The sequence below is a fragment of the Ovis aries genome, chromosome 2 (genome assembly GCF_016772045.2).
Source record: "Ovis aries strain OAR_USU_Benz2616 breed Rambouillet chromosome 2, ARS-UI_Ramb_v3.0, whole genome shotgun sequence".
NCBI lineage: Eukaryota > Metazoa > Chordata > Mammalia > Artiodactyla > Bovidae > Ovis > Ovis aries.
In genome coordinates, this window is record NC_056055.1 from 33,110,358 (window position 1) to 33,124,294 (window position 13,937).

The following is a 13,937-nucleotide window of genomic DNA, read 5'->3' on the forward strand; positions in this document are numbered from 1 at the left end:
TCAGTAACATGATGCAATACAGTCTTCTTTCTTGATCACATAGAAGTCTGAGGGGATTCGGGCGCCATCCTCCACCTTGTAGCCCTCTGGACATCGTGATCTCCAAAACTGCCAAGGTAGAGGAAGGAGGGTTGGAGGAAACACACAGCCTCTTGGTCAGAGAGAAATAGACAATACCCCACTTCCACTGACTAGAACAAGTCACATGACCCAATCTAATGGCAAGGGAGTCTGGAAAATGCAGAGTGGCGAGTGGACTGTTCAGTAAGCAGTCCACGATCTGCTGCAATGGACCGTATACAAAATTCAAGGGAGGAAATCCACCTTTGGCCTCTTCCAACTCAGCAACCCATGCCTCTTTTCCTTCCACCATTTTTCCGCTAACTCAAGCTCCTACCCTGTCTCCTTTCCTCAGGACTTGGCTCTGCATCACCCAAGAACTAACAGCACCTGAAGGAGACAGTGCTTCCAGGGGAATCTGCCCTTACTCATTAAAATGTGAAGCAAGTCTATATAATGATAGCATTTCTGGCCAGCAGCAGGGAAAGAGGGGTGTCAACATACCAATTATGCATTTACCTAATTTGTGTAATGATAATGGCTCCCTTTTATTGGGTGGTTACTACATATTGCTGCTATTATTTTACTGTTATTACTATTATTTTGAAAAGCAGGATAGTCAAGTCAAATCCCAATTTTGAGATTTAGCAGCCTTGAGGAGATGACTTAATCTCTCAGTTCCTCCAACTGACTGAAACATTTCATTAGGAGGATAGTAGTATCACCTTCTTGGAGCCCCATAGAGGCTGGAAAATGACAGATGAAACATTCAAGTTGTTATGAACAGAAGGGCTAACAGTTGGGGTTCTGGAGAGCTAGGTGGCAACCCCCACTTGTCCATGGGACTTTTTCATTTCCTAAGAGGAAGAGAGAAGCTGGTAAAGGAGGAAAAGGAAGGGAGGTCATTCTGATGGAGGCCTTTGAAGCGGGGCTTGAGGCCCTTCTTCCTGGTCTGAGGTGCCGCTGCAGATGGAGCCTAGGACCATCACACCACAATGCCAATAACCAAGTAGCAACCAAAGCCCCACATCACATGCCTCGGCCTTGAAAAACCTCCACGTGGACTCTCAAAGCTGGCTCCTCCCAGGAGCCCGTAACCCTCTGACTCTTTATGGGGAGACTAGCCTGTTTCCATCCCAGGAAAGAGGCTGGCAGCATGCTAAGAATATTGACACAGCAGTGGTTTAATTAAATCCTTAGTGGAAAAACATAGCTAAGAGTTGGGGCCCACTCTGAGCTCCTGCCTTCCGCTGCTACCAATGCTGGAGCGAATAGAGTCACACTTGCCTTGACAGCACTCTCAAAGGAGCTGGAATGTTATTTGAAACCAGACACCTTCATGGAGAAACCCCTTGGGCAGCAAATCTGGGTGTGCACCAAGCCAAGCAGAGACCTGGATGAACTGATCCACAGTGTGGTGAGACATGAGGGCAGTGAGAGCGGGGATCCTGGTGACAGATGGGCCCTGGGAGATGGGGACTCACATTCCTGGGCCCTTGAGTCACCCACAGGCTGGCCTCAGGTCTTCCCTGTGTGGAGCCATCTCTTAGTCACTTGGGCTGAGATCCCTGACATCCTAGACGAGACAGCATGGGAGGAAAACTAGCAGACAAGATCATTAAGCCTTTATTGGATACAAGTCTCCAAAGTTTCCATTTCCTCCTCGCTCAAAACCAGGGCTAAGCATACTTCGCAATTCCTTTCACTTCTAATAAGAATACTAGACATTTGTTAAGTATTTAAAATATACTAGACTTGCATTGTCGAAAACGGTGGCTACCAGTCACACAGGACTGTTCAACGCTTACAGTGTGATAGGTTGAATGAGATGAGCTATAAGTATAAAACACACACCAGATTCTGAAGACCATGTTTAAAAATGCAAAATACCATATTAATAATTTCTGTATTGATCACATGGTAAATAATCATATTTTGGATATACAAAGTTAAGTAAAATGTTATTCAAATTTATGTCACTTTTTTTGTTATTTTTTAAATTTTTCATTGAAATATAGTTAATATGCAATGCTGTGTTTAGTTTCAGGTACACAGAAAAGTGGTTCAAATATATAAACCCTCTTTAGTATTTGTAAATGTCATTACTAGACAATTTAAAATCTTATCTGTGCTTAGCATGATATTTCCACTGGATAGCACCTTGTTAAATGGTGTCCTATGTGCTTTTCACATGATCATTTCATGTAGCTTGTTTTTCACATCAGAACTAAAGATGTTTTCATTCTTCCCTTTCTCAAGGCATCATCACAATCAGAAGGTTATAAATCATCTGCATATAACTTGCTACGCTCAGTGAGTAAAAAGTAGATGAGATAATCTTTCCTGTTTAGAATTTATTATAAAATAGAACTAGACTTACTGCAGTGGAACTAACACTTAATAGACAGTTACAGTATTGTCCTATTGTTGTTTACCTTTTTACATTTAACAGGATTATTTAATCATCAAACAAATGATGTCCCTGAGGTCACTTGGATGTTATAGATGGGACCTGCCCAGGGTGACATGATGCCCATCTCCTTTCTGACTCCCCTTCTACCTCCTGCTCTTTACTCACTCTCCACACCAGCCATTTGGCTTCCTTGAGGCCATTGTCCAGCTCTTCTTTCTACCTGGAATAGAACAATCTTTGGTATACCCAAATAAGATTATATTTCAGCAGAATTTTAATTACTGATCCCCAGCTTCTTTCAAATTTTGCTCAGTGTTATCTTTACAAAATATATTCTGCCCATCCAATCTTTGTCCCTCCATTGTCTTCCTGCTCTACTATTTCCTTTTTCCTAATTGTTATGCAGCTTATTCACTTGTAATGCCAAAATGGAAGCACCCCAAAGGCAGAGATCTTGGTCTGCTTTGTTCTCTGCTCTGACACAGTCCTTTAGGATGGCACCAAGCACAGAGCAGGGTGCAGAGCTCGGGAGATAATAATGGGGTATTGAATGAAAGTGATTGACTATGGATTAGGAGGTAGTTCATCAAACTACATAAGACCAATTTCAGTGGGGGCACAAATGCAGATGTCAGAACACAGAGAGCAGAGGAACCAACAGGAATGGAAAAAGACACAGAATCCAGTTGACTCCAGCAAGAGGATGGGCTGCACTGGCCAAGACCAAGCAGAGGAGCTTGAGGAGAAGGCAGGATATCAGGGGTCTGTCTTATGATGAAATGGACTTGCTTATGTTTGTAGACCAAGTAAAAAACGTGTGTGATCAGGAAAAGATTAATGAATGGAGAGAGATAAAGAAACACTAACAGAGTGGAGTCTGGGAAAAGAGACAAAAAGCATGCCATCAGCGGATGTAAAAATAGATCTCAGTATACTACACACTGCATGTTGAAGGACATGTAATATCAGGTGAAAAAGGTGTAAAAGTAGCCTCATGCATCAGAGGCTGTATCAGAAGGTTATTTGGGTGTAACAAAAGCATCATCTCTATTCAACCAAAAAAGAAACAGTTTCAAGAAGTCATGAAGCCTTTGCAGAAGCCGGTGGGGCACTCCCTCTCATGTTTCATTGGCTAGAACGGGCCCATGCCCTCTTGTAAAGCCAATATAAGAGTATTGGATTATCATGATATTTTAGAGTGATCTGGATTTACCCCTGAGCCAGACATAGAGCCATCTTCTCTGCTGGGCAGTTCCTTAAAAAAGTTGGAGTTCTCCAACCAAGCAGCAGTGTCTGCTACAGGAAAAGCTCTTTTTGTGTGGGATTCAGTGTTGTTTAATAACACACCTGAACTGGACTTGATATCATCTTGAGTATTACAGTGGGGTGCCTCCCACACTTTGGGAAATTAGCAGATGATCCATTAAGCACACCTTTAGCTGTCCTTAAAAGAAGAATTTGTTACCATAAATCTGATTAAGATAGAAGAGAGGCTGGGCCCGCATCAGGCACCGAATGAGGGGAGAGGTAGTGTAGAGTTGGGACACCTTGACCAGAAGATGGTTTCTGTCACAAGAAGCCAGCCCAACAACCCAAAATATTTCAGCCACCTCAAGCTTTTTCTATGTTTCCTCTTCACATAGGAAATTTTCAGGATGGTCAAAACTGGAAAAACTTGTCAGTAGGTTATCAACAGTCATAGGAGTCTAACATCAAATCTTTCTTAGGGATTTTGCATTTATATGGGAGAAAATACCTCAACACAAAGGAATAGCTGTGTTCATGGGGAAATTTGGGACATAGAGCAGAGCCAGTATAATGAGTATTCAAAGCAGGGGGCCTCCCTCCTTTTAACTGATGTTTTTTCAAATTATACTTCACGGAGATGCCTTCTATCTGAGAGCAGTGCCTGCCACAAATGTATAACATATATGCAATATATACAGGTGATTGTGAAGTAATGAGATTACGATTCATGTGAGGCATAGAATCCAACTCACTGCATTTTGGTTAGGGTGTCATAAGCGCTGTTTTGCCCAGAATTGGGCCAGTTTACCTGTGTACCAGTACATCTCAATAGCAGCTCTCTCTTTCACTCTAAAAATTAACTAGTTATCCTTAATTATATTAATTCATGTGTGGACACTTACATATATATTTACTCACAAAACATGTATGTATATGAGAAAAAGACACTACACATTACACACAGGCAGTGTTGTAAAAGGTAATCAGGTGTGTTGTTTGGATTTGGAACCCAGTACCCTTTAGAAACAATAGTGGTTGGGTTCCGGAGACCTTTTAGGACTGGGGATCACCCCTCTGCTCTCTCCCACGCTGCTCTGCACAAAAGGCTGATCTGAATTGTCTGTACCCCCTTAGACTGGCCCCCTTTATTCTTTGGCTTCCAGATGGGTTCACCCAATGGCAAGGGGATATGTTGACACCCTGGCTCCCTCTCCACTTAGCACAAGCCAGCTGTGTCTCTCTAACAAAGAGTCCTGGCTGGTGGCCTCCCTACAAATCTCTCTGTCACCAAGTCACGACAACTGCTTCTCCCATTGTCTTTTCAGGACTAGGCACCTAAGTTTCTCTGTAGCTATTCTCCAGGTTATTGCAGAATCAGCTGTGATTTCTCTACATCCTGCCCACATCTTTGTAAACAATGCCCTCATTAAACTCTCCCAAATTACCTAATTTGAAGACCATGTGTCTCATCCCTGACTCATACAAGATTCCTTTGTGGACTGCTCCAAGAAACCAAGTACCATGTAACATACTGTCCCATGGAAAATTCATTCCACAGAGCAAGGCAGATTGCTAGAAAACCACCCACTCCCAGGAGTGGCCCAGGGGCAGGAGGGCTCTCACCCTCCTGTGTTAAGTGTATAGGAGTGAACAGCTTCACCCTACAGTCCTGAGACTCCAGCACCTCCATGGAACTCGAGAGGAGAGGTGCAAGGTGTCCAGCAGTGAAGGGAGCAATCATTCATGGACAGGAGACATAGCTACACCCCTTCAGCTATTAGTTTTGAGTTCAACTGTGGGTTTATAAGTCAGAGGTGGCTTAAGTATGTACGTGCTTGTGTGGGTAGAAATAGTAACGACATATTTGGGGTTTCCCAGGTGGCTCAGTCTGTAAAGAATCCGTCTGCAATGTGGGAAACCTGAGTTCGATCCCTGGGTTGGGAAGATCCCCTGGAGAAGCACATAGCAACCCACTCCTTACTGAGTGACGTCTATGCACCAGGCGATGTGATTGAAGGGCTTTAAATCTACATCTCTTTAATCCTTAAGATAATTAAGAATGTCTATCTATCTACAGATAGATACGGATGGATATTCACACTTCTTGGTATGTATAATATATACATATTGTATCAAACAATCTAAAGTTAAAATTTGAGCTTAAAGATACAATTGACTCAAAGATGAACTTCTTCTAGAAACTGAGATCAAGAGAAATTAAGTTCCTAATATGTGAAGGCACACTGGAAAGTCATGGCAGAAATCACTGGATTTCATGCCAGTCTCTGGATATCTACCTGACTAACTGTCCGTCCGTCTTAAATGTATAACTGTGTGTTAGTTTCTCAGTCATGCCTGACTCTTTGCAACCCCATGGACTGTAGCCCACAGGGCTCCTTTGTTCATGGAATTCTCTAAGCAAGAATACTGGAATGGGTAGTCATTCCCATCTCCAGAAGATCTTCCTGACCCAGAGACTGAACCCAGGTCTCCTGCATTGCAGGCAGATTCTTTACCATCTGAGCCACTAGAGAAGCCCCTTCAATCCAGAAGTCATTTGAGGAATCAGAGAGCAAATTGCCAACATTTGGTGGATCATGGATAAAGCAAGGGAATTCCAGAAAAACATCTATTTCTGCTTCATTGACTACACTAGAACCTTTGACTGTGTGGATTACAACAAACTGCGGAAAATTCTTAAAGCAATGACAATACCAAACTACCTTACCTATCTCCTGAGAAACATGAATGAGGGTCAAGAAGCAATAGTTAGAACCTGACATGGAACAACGGACTGGTTCCAAAATTGGGAATGGAGTACAACAAGGCTGTATACTGCTTATTGAACTTATATGCAAAATACAGCATGTGAAATTCTGGTCTAGATGAATCACAAGCTGGAATTAGGATTGCCAGGAGATAAGCTTGTAGTCCTCGAAATATTTGCAAAATAAAATACCATTCTAAAAAAAAAGATTGCCAGGAGAAATGTCAACAGCCTCAGACATGTAGATAATACCGCTTTAACAGCAGAAAGTAAAGAAGAACTAAAGAGTCTCTTGATGAGGGTGAAAGAGGAGAGAGAAAAAGCTGGCTTGAAATTCAACTTTCAAAAGACTAAGATTCATGACATCCGGCCCCATTACTTCATGGCAAATAGAAGGGAAGCAGTGAAAATTTTTATTTTCTTGGGCTCCAAAATTGCTGCAGACGGTGACTGCTGCCATGAAATTAAAAAATGCTTGTTCCTTGGAAGAAAAGCTGTAACAAACCTAACTGTATTAAAAAGCAAAGACATCACTTTGCTGACAAAGGTCCATATAGTCAAAGTTGTGGTTTTCCTGGTAGTCATGTACAGATGTGAGAGTTGGATTGTAAGGAAGTCTGAGTACCAAAGAATTGATGCTTTCAGATTGTTGTGCTGGAGAAGACTCTTGAGAGTCCCTTGGACTGAAAGGAGATCAAACTAGTAAATCCTAAAAGAAACCTACCCTAGATATTTAATAGAAGGACTGTAGCTGAAGTTGAAGCTTCATTTCATAGGCTAGCAAGATTATGCTCAAAATCCTTTAAGCTAGGTTTCAGCAGTACAACAGAACCAGTCCATTGTTCCACGTCAGGCTCTAACTGTTGCTTCTTGACCCTCAAACAAATTTCTCAGGAGACAGGTAAGGTAGTCTGGTATTCCCATTTCTTTAAGAATTTCCATAGTTTGTTGGGATCCCGTCAAAGGCTTTAGTGTAGCCAATGAAGCAGAAGAAGCTTCACCTGATTCTAAGAGTCAGCTCATCATAAAAGACCCTGATGCTGGAAAAAATTGAAGGAGAAAGGAGCGCAGAGGATCAAATAGTTAGAGAGCATCACTAACTCAATGAACATGGATTTGAGAAAACTCCAGGAGGTATTGAAGGTCAGGGAAGCCTGGCATGTTGCAGTCCATGGGGTCACAAAGAGTCAGACACAACTTAGTTAAAAACAGCAACATTTTTCGGTTGACAATGAATATAGTTTTTTGCAAGAGTACTCATATGTATGCTGATGAAGAAAGAGTCTTCCCATTCCAACAGTGAACTCGTCCCATTTGAGGTTAACACAAATGTGTTATACAGGGAAGAGTACCCAGGGGATTCCATGGTGCCCACTGTGGGAATAGTCACACTGACACAAAGGTACTTTGAGTGACCCTGTGATAAAGAATGATATTTCTGGCAGGCTGGAGAGAGCAGACCAAGATGTCCAAGATAACAACAGGCATATTTAGGAAGGAGAAAAATGAGCAAAGATAATATGCTCTCACATTTGGTTCAATTTCAGCTCAGTCTGTAGGGAAATCCTGTAGTACGTTTGCACAAGGGGATGTCAAAGACCTTCATGAGGAGCCATGCTCTATGCGTGGTGATGGACACACCTCAGAGACTCTTAGGAGTCTCTGGGAAACTCCTACTTCCCCCCAACTCCCAATCCTGCACCTCTCCAGTGAACTGCTGGTAAGCTCTGGGCCCAGCCAGACACCTTCACAGAGGCAGGAAGGGAGCAATTATGATGTGTCTTCTCATCCCCACCTCGTTCAATACCAAATACTGATCAACACAGCATTCTCCCAAGTTCTGATGCTCTGTGCATACCAGAAAGAATGAAGCCAGGAAATATTATCCATCCCGGGCTCCCTTGCCCTGGTCTCATGGTTTGTGCAGTTTGGGCAGAACACACAGCCCCGAGAGGGCCGCCAGAACACTAGCAAATCCTCTTAGTGTTCCCTGGAGGCTCCCTGTGTTTGAGCCAAAAAATGACTCATGGATGATCAGTTTCATGGTGTTAAACCCCAATCCCATGACAGCATCATACCTCATCGGCTTTGACATGCTCCTTTGTAACTGAATCTTTAACAGAATTAGGTTCCTCTTACAATCACTCTCATGAAGAGATATTGACTACATGGGGTAATTTGCCAATCAAGGCCATTAATTTATAATCTAGATACTGTACTGAAACAAGAGACAACATAGCATTATGGATCATGACAAGCTGTAGTTAGAAATTTTAGGAAGGTCTCCCTGGGGATTCATTTGTTTTTATCATGTTAGATTCCTTTTATAAGCAGGAAATTGTCTGAATGCTTCCCATTAGCCCCTCGTAGATGGTCATGGATGTTATCCATGTTTATATTCATTTTAATGATCCCAAATAAAATTAAATCAGTATTTGAGGAGGAAATTTATGGTGAACTCTGTGGCTCCTTCTATAATTCTTTGGTTTCAAGTTAATACTAGCCCAATAATATTATTAATAGTATTGACTAATAATGACAATAAAATTACAATTGCTTAGTATTTAGCACTTTGTATTTAAAAGTCCCTATATCCCCTGTATCAGGTGATATACATATACATGATATACATATACTCCTTAGTTTAAACCTCACACAGATTTTATAAAATAGTACTACTATTATCCCCACTATACTAATGAAGAAACTAGAACTTTGAGAGGTCAAGGTAAAGATCCATGGTCATACTGTTAAGTGTGGCCAAAGCCAGGATTCAAGTGAGGACACCAGACGCTTGTTCTGACACCAGAAGCTTGTTCTCAAAACAAAGCTGGAGGGAAGGGAAATGATTAGATTTACTCTTATCCCATATTTCTTGCTGTAATGTTTGTTTTCCCATTTTCATCTTTCTGCAATGTTTGGAAGGCAGTAAAGAACAACCAGTCTCAAAGCATTTTACCATTTGTTGAGTCAGATGCATTTGACCTCAGAAAAACTGGGCAGGTTTTTATTTGAAGCTGTATGTGTTAAATCACATCTCTGAAGAGAAAGAAGATGATGCCAAAATGAAAAAAAAAGAAAGAAAAATAACACCTCATAACAGCCCAACATAAGCAGTGTTGAAATCTCAGAATTACATAAGGGCTTCCCACATGACTTATTTATTTATGCTTCAGAAAAGGTGATGGTGGTGGTGTTGGGGGGCGGGGGGGGGGTGTTGTGTAGCAGAGAGATAAGGAGGAGAGAGGACTTTTTCTGTATTTTTGAGAGTCGAGTCTATAGGATAAGACTTCTTGCTTTAGGCAAGTTCACACTGAGATAAACTAGAGCTAGTACTTAAAGAAATGTGTGCCCGTGTGTGTGTATTTTGGGAATGAAGTTAGGATGGAATGGAGTATCATTTCATTACGACAAGGTTATTCTGAATCTCTCAGATCTCCTCTAGTTTAAAACCTTCAGAATGGTGGTGAGTCTTCCATTGCCAAGAGGAAAATGAACCTGCTCATGCGTTTGGTCGTTAATGCAATTGCTTATTCGGTTATTCTTCTATCATCAAATTCTTACTTGTATTATTTACATTTAAGAGAATCTGAAATTACATACCATTTAAGTTGCAACACAGTATGTGTAATTTTCCCAATGTGTATGGAAAATAGAATATAATGCATTGTACCATATATAATTTTTATGTTATAGATTGCATCACATTATATACCATGCTTAGTATATACATGCAGTATTTATTTTAATCTTACATACATGTAATAGCAGAATTATTGGTAATTTAAATTTTGTCTTTGCCCTTTTGGCTCTTCCAAATTTTTCACAATAAAAATGTTACTTATGTGCTTCAGTTCAGTTCAGTCACCCAGTCATGTCCGAATCTTTACAACCCCATGAACTGCAGCATGCCAGGCCTCCCTGTCCGTCACCAACTAGAAAACACAATGATAATTTCTTTCAGGACACAGCCTATAAAGTAAATCAACCGATTTCTTTATTGCCCAAATAGAAAAGCCCAGTTTTCAAATCCTACAGCATCAGCTATGCCAAAGAGACACTCATCTATGTGAACTTGTTAACAACCTCTTTCTTATCAAAATTCTTTATCTCCACGTATCAAATACTTTCAGAATGGGTGGAGGAATGACGTGTGAGCCCCCCTACACGTGAATGCATGCGTGTGTACACACACACACACACACACACACAGAGTCATACTGGGAAATGTGAACAATACTAGTACTCCCCTGAGTGGCTCGGTTTGACAGCTATGACTTCTCGAATCCCCTGTGGAAATATGACCTCTGAGGGCCAGGGAAGCCCGGATCTGCCCACTCCCATCTGATCATTCATGTTCCCTGTATGTAAATGACATGAGCAGCAGAGTCCAGTCTCCCTGGCTGAAACCCCAAAGATGCATCAATCTAACTCTAAACTTCATCTAGGGCATAGAACACTTAATTGAAAAAGAAGTTCTACTTGAAATCCTAAACTGCAAGACAGTTGGTGCTGGTTTGTTAACCAGGATTATGACCATCAGATAGAGCTACAGTGAAAGAAATGATTGAGGAGAACATTACTAATGGGTCAGTGTTCTTCTAAAGGCGAAGACTGGACAAATCTCTCCACGTGATCATGAATGTCACAGAGGCAGGGTAGTCAGTGTCCGTGGGGGAGTAGGCTGGCTCCTCCCCAGGTGAGCAACAAGACACCTGCTGTCCCAAATTTAGGGCAGGGTCGGGACCTCTGTGCCTGCTGCTGGGACTAGCACGGTATCCCTCAGCTGTCAGTAGGTTGGTTCCTCTTGTTAAAATGCTTAGGAATTTTGAGAATCATTTAATAATCTTCAATAAGCTTTCAATATGCTACAAGCATCAAAAGCAGCACAGATCATCTAAGGCAATGACTGTCAGCCTAGAACCAAGGGATATGCAAGTGTAAGAGGTGATCTCAGCCTCTCCAAGAACTCAGCAGCAGAAGGCTAAAGAACATGAAATAGCTAGACATTACCAGAAAATAGTGTATATATAAATATATGTGTAATGACTATAAATTTTCCCTGCAACTCTTGAGTGCAAGGGACGTACCACTTTCTTATTCTTCCAGAGCAGAAAAATCTGGTTCCAGGTTCCTACCTATGTGATTAGCGGAACATCTGATGTCAGTATTTGTGAGCCCCCTTCCCTCCTCCATCACAGTAGTGAAGAATCTCTAGTTATCCTGCCTTTAATCTATAATCTACTGGCTTCTCTCATCTCTTCTGCTTCTCAGCCTGCTGTCAGGCGCAGGCCCACTTCATCATGAGGCAGTCACTAGCATAGGTGAGATAGATGTGGAGTCCAATTCCAGGCTAGACAATAAGACCATCTCCCTTACCCACCCCTTCCACAGCCCTGCTCCCTCCCTGGCCATGAGGTGAGGGCATGGGTTTTCAACATGCCCAGTTAAAGTGAAGCAAAGCAGAAAATTGTATGTACAAACAAGGCAAAAGTTAGTATCTCAATAGCTTGTCCCCAGAGATTTATGTTTATGTGGTACAGAATGACAGTACCTTACAGAACGGTCTTAGTTAAGAAGACAAAAGATTTCCCTACACAATGCTAGGTTGAATTGAATGGAATTTAATTAATGACTTTTCCCACACTCACCTTAACTATCCTGGTCATATCACATGCTTGGCTGGAAAGCCCAAAATGGCCTGGGCAACATACCAGAGAGTGCCTTGAACTTCCCTTTGGCTAAAGGAAAATGCCTGTTTGTTACCAGGGCCTTGTTGAAGGCCATCTCTTCCCTCTTTTCTCTTCATTCTTTCCTCTTCTCTCTCTTCCCTTCTCCTCCTCCTCCCCTTCCTCATCTGCCCCTCTCTCTCTACTCTTTCTCTTTACCCCTTTAATAGTCTTTCTTTGATAAGGATGGAATAACACTGCTTCTAGACCATTTTAAAAATCCCCTTCAAAACTTAACCCTCTGGGATTTTTTTCTTCCAACTGCTTGGTTTCTCGTATCCCTTTATCCAAGGCATGATTTGACAAGTCTTGTGTACATCCTCCTGGGAGATATGGCAGTGGTGGTAGGCAGGTCTTAGCATCATACAGACAAAACTGAATATTTAAACTCCACTTTCAGTTCTTACTAGCTGTGAGACATTGGACAATTTCTTAACCTCTCAGAAACAATTTCCTCACCTCTCAGAAACAATTTCCTCAGTTAACTCTTCCCTCTGAATGTGGTTGTGAGGGTTGAATGAGGTGTTGCATGAATTCACTACACATTTCCGCTTCCCCAAGGTGCAAAGGGATATTATTCAAAATGTTCCTCATATTTGAGTGGAGGGGCATGATCAGGGAATTCAATATATCTAACTAATTTTTTTTACAAACTGTCAGGGTACAGAAAAGACTATCTTTGGTGAACCTTGCAAATTTATGCAGATGGTAGTATCTTTTCTCTCCCACTCTGAATTTCTCTCAGGCAAACTGAACATTTTAGAAATTAAGTTTTATGATGATGCTCTTCAGGTCATTTCATTCTCTCAGGCTTAGAAATTCAATCTTTTGGAAATTACCACCACCTTCAAGAACTAGTTTGGCAATGTGGGCAGTACCCAGAAATGCACGCTAGTTAGCCAAGGTAGGGTTCTTCCTCACAAATGAGACAGCTCAAAATCTTCTACCTCTGGGCAAAGAGAGAAATCTTCAAGAATATCATACTATTGGTACCCCCATCCTCTGACCCTTTGAGAGTACTACAAATAGAGGGTTTCTGCAAAGGTCTTGGTGGTAATCTCAGTTACTGGGGTCTGAATCATGGAGATGCTACATAGCTGTCTGTGGTAGATTTCATAGGGCACAAAGTCTTTGCAGCTCCTCCCACTAAGAGGTAGAATCTGTTTCCCAATCTTTTCATCATGGACGGGCCTTGTGACCTGCTTTGACTGATAGAATGTTGTTAAAATGATGCATGAAATCTGGAACCCCAGCCTAAAGAGAGCTTGTAGCTTCTGCTCTTGCCATCTTGGGCTACCCTGAGGCTGCCACGTAAGGAAGCCACTTTAGCCTCCTGGAGGATGAGAGGCCATAGGGAAGAGAACCCAGGTACCCAGGCCAAGCATCAGCATCACCTACTAGTCATGTGAGTGATTGGAGTCTAGTCCAGCTGACCCTTCAAATGAATATAGCTGAGGGGCCCTAGGGAAAATCAGCAGAGGAACTGCCTTGTCAACTACAGTATCTTGAAAAATAGTAATTCATTGCAGTTTTTAAACACTAAGTTGGGGGTGTTTTGTTACACAGAACAGATTAACAGAAACAGTGTTTAAAAGAAGGAATCCATAGGATTCCATAGGAATTGAAGTCCTCTGCCTCAGTCTCCATGTATTAAGAATAAAAGCAAAAAAAGAGTCTCAAGCCAAAGTAGATTAGGTCTCCACCACAGGAGGGGACTAGA